The sequence below is a fragment of the Lipotes vexillifer genome, unplaced genomic scaffold (assembly GCF_000442215.2).
Source record: "Lipotes vexillifer unplaced genomic scaffold, Lipotes_vexillifer_v1.1 scaffold756, whole genome shotgun sequence".
Taxonomy (NCBI): domain Eukaryota; kingdom Metazoa; phylum Chordata; class Mammalia; order Artiodactyla; family Lipotidae; genus Lipotes; species Lipotes vexillifer.
In genome coordinates this window covers 826082-829121 of record NW_006773042.1, presented here as the reverse complement: position 1 = coordinate 829121, position 3040 = coordinate 826082, and positions in this window count along the sequence as shown.

Sequence of the window (3040 nt, the reverse complement as noted above, 5' to 3'; positions counted from 1 at the left end):
AGAAATGCCCATTGGACAGCCACAGATCTTGCCATCTCTTTAGCCTTTAAATATCTTGGCTATTACTTTAGACCTAAAAATAACTAGTGCTTGGGATCATCATAAAAATTTGTTGGCAGATTCTAAAAACACAAATGGGAAATTCTGTTGCATTAGTTTTTATATGATGTGAAAAGTGTGTTTTATCAAAGTAAAGGACACACTTAGGAGACTTCTGTGGATAAAAAGGATGGCAACTTATTGGAAGGCATCAGGGGAAATTGAGCTGGAAGAAGAACAAACAGAAGCAAAGTTGGAGGCTTTGTTAAAAGAAAGTACACTTATTATTAGTCTACATGGTATAAATATTTTTGAAGAGAAGTAAGCTCACAAAGCAGACAGTGTCTGTCTCTTGAGCCTGAGAACATGAGAAAGAAAATGGGAACATAAACATTCTATCAAATGGTCAGTACATGAAGCAAGTTATATCCTCCTAAAAGACAAAATGGACACAATAGGGGTGGTGTTAATTCTGAAGGAAAATGCAGGCTGCGTTAGAAGAGATGTGTAATTTTTAAATGGTCTCCAACATAACTGTTTTTCTTATATAAAAGAAGCCATTGAGAGTGTTTCTGATCTTGTTCATAATTCTATGATTCCTTTTAAAGTGAAAATGCCTGCTAGACATTTCTTGTAGAAACTGAAATAATGTCCTTTGCCAATCCCAGATGAGGAGAAAGGAATACCTCCCATGGAGAAAGAAGAGGGGAGAAAAAGGTGTGAAGAGTGTTGAAGTAAAGGAATGCTGTTCTGGCATCTCATCCATGTCAGTGACAGCAGGTGCCACAGAGGAAAAGACAAATAAAGGGCAAGGAAACCAGGGGAGCAGACACAAAGAGGGAAACAAATCCATCTGCCCTGTGCCTCATTAATCTTGTCACAAATACTTGCTGCTGAGAAATGCTAATCTTCTCACTACCCAAAGTAGCCTCCCTCACAAGAATGTTTTCAAGGTCTGGTATATCTAATGACTGAACCGTTTAATAAATTACTTACTTACGTTACTATAAAAGCCAGTCCAGCAGCTGTAACTTACATGTAAAGCACTAAATCCTTATACCTGACTTTCTAAAGGTTCCTCTAAATCATATTTAGTGACAGGGTGAGGTACACAGGAATCAGGATTTAGTGGCAGGGCATACTTCATGCTGTTTCGGGTAGGTCAGGAGGTCTAACTTGGATTTCTTCCCAGTAACCTGATCTAGGTGAATCAGCAGGTTATAAATGAAAGTCAGTTTCTAAGACTCCAAATTTTCTTTAACTATCAGAAACTTTATAGGAACATGGTGAGAAACAGGAAAAGACCAAGAGATAATAAACACCATCGACTGATATTATGATATTGCAATTTCTCCTTTCTAAAACAATGTGAAATGAGGTGCCATTTTGTATAAGCTAAATATTTGTATCAATTCCTGAGGTTTTTATTTCTATTGTTAGCCAGGAAAAATACTCAAAATGTTTCAGAGCTCACATTGCCTTTTCTACTAGGTCACAAAATATAACATTAGATTGTGAGTTCCTCAAGGGCAGTTTCTAAGACTTTCCTATATTTTTTCACTCAGAGTATGAGAATACCTTCCTAACATGTTAAATTATAGGAAAGAGAAAGAAGAAAGGGGAAGACAAAGGAAAACAAAATGTATTAGTCTCGTCACATTCAAAGCACTGATACTCATTGCCTTGTTTCATCCTCATGACAACTCCTGGATGAATTAAGAAACTTCAGCTCAGGGTCACAGTAACTATGATAAAATTAGTGTTTGATTCTAGCTTTGTCTGATTTGAAAGCTTAAGCTCTTTGCTCTGGAAGGAAGATCTCTGAGTGTAAGCAAACCTTCCAGTGCCCCTGAAACCATGCCTTATTGATAGCTGCCTTATCCTATATGTGGCATGGATCTCACCAATCTATGGAGTATTTCTAAAGGGTAATTAGTTCTTCTCTATTATTTCCAATCAAAAGACTTCTGAATTAGCATAGCATGGTAAATCTAAGAACTTACATTCACAAAATCTCAGAGAAGTCCAATGGTCTCACAAGCACCACTAGTAACATATTCCCTTCATTATAAAAGGGGCAATAACACTTGCTGTTATCGAACCCCATGAACACTTTAGGAATATTCAGCCACTTTGTGGGTGAAGTGTAGGAAAATCATATGAAGTATGAAAAAAAATCTCAATTTTCTCATCATATTAAAATGGCAATAATAATAATAATAATAATGACTCATGGTCTTCCCTGGTGGCGCAGTGGTTGAGAGTCCGCCTGCCGATGCAGGGGATACGGGTTCGTGCCCTGATCCGGGAAGATCCCACATGCCGCTGAGCGGATAGGCCCGTGAGCCGTGGCCGCTGAGCCTGCGCGTCCGGAGCCTGTGCTCCGCAACGGGAGAGGCCACAGCAGTGAGAGGCCCACGTACTGCAAAAAATAATAATAATAATAATAACAATAATAATGACTCATAGGTATGCAATGAAGATTGACAAGCTACTATATATGTAAAGCATAAAAGCAGCTCACAGCACAGGATAACTGTTCAGTCAACGCTAACTTTTATTAATGCTATTTTCATAACTGTGATTTCGATTATTAGGTTTCTGTTCTCTGAAATGAGTTCACTAGGCCCAGAATCCTAAAGTAAAATACTTGCTTCTGTTTACTTCCCTTCCAATGTCAGTTTTATTGCTTCTATCTTGTATTCCAGGAGAGTGACTGAGCCATTAATAAAGGAAATACATGAATAAGCTACAGTTGATATGAAACTGCTTATATTTGCAGATTCAGTCCTCAGTAACTTGTATATTTGTAAATAGCTCAATATTTCATCCCCTATGTGTACCAAAATAATAATTGAAATTCAGTTTCTACACATTCACCCCCCAACCCTCCCTCACCCCCCAAAATTACTAAATGTAGGAGACCGTGACTATAGCTAAATAACAAAGCTCTGCCTTTATTGCTTACCTCTTTCTGAAAGCCTTACTGTGTTTCAGGAAT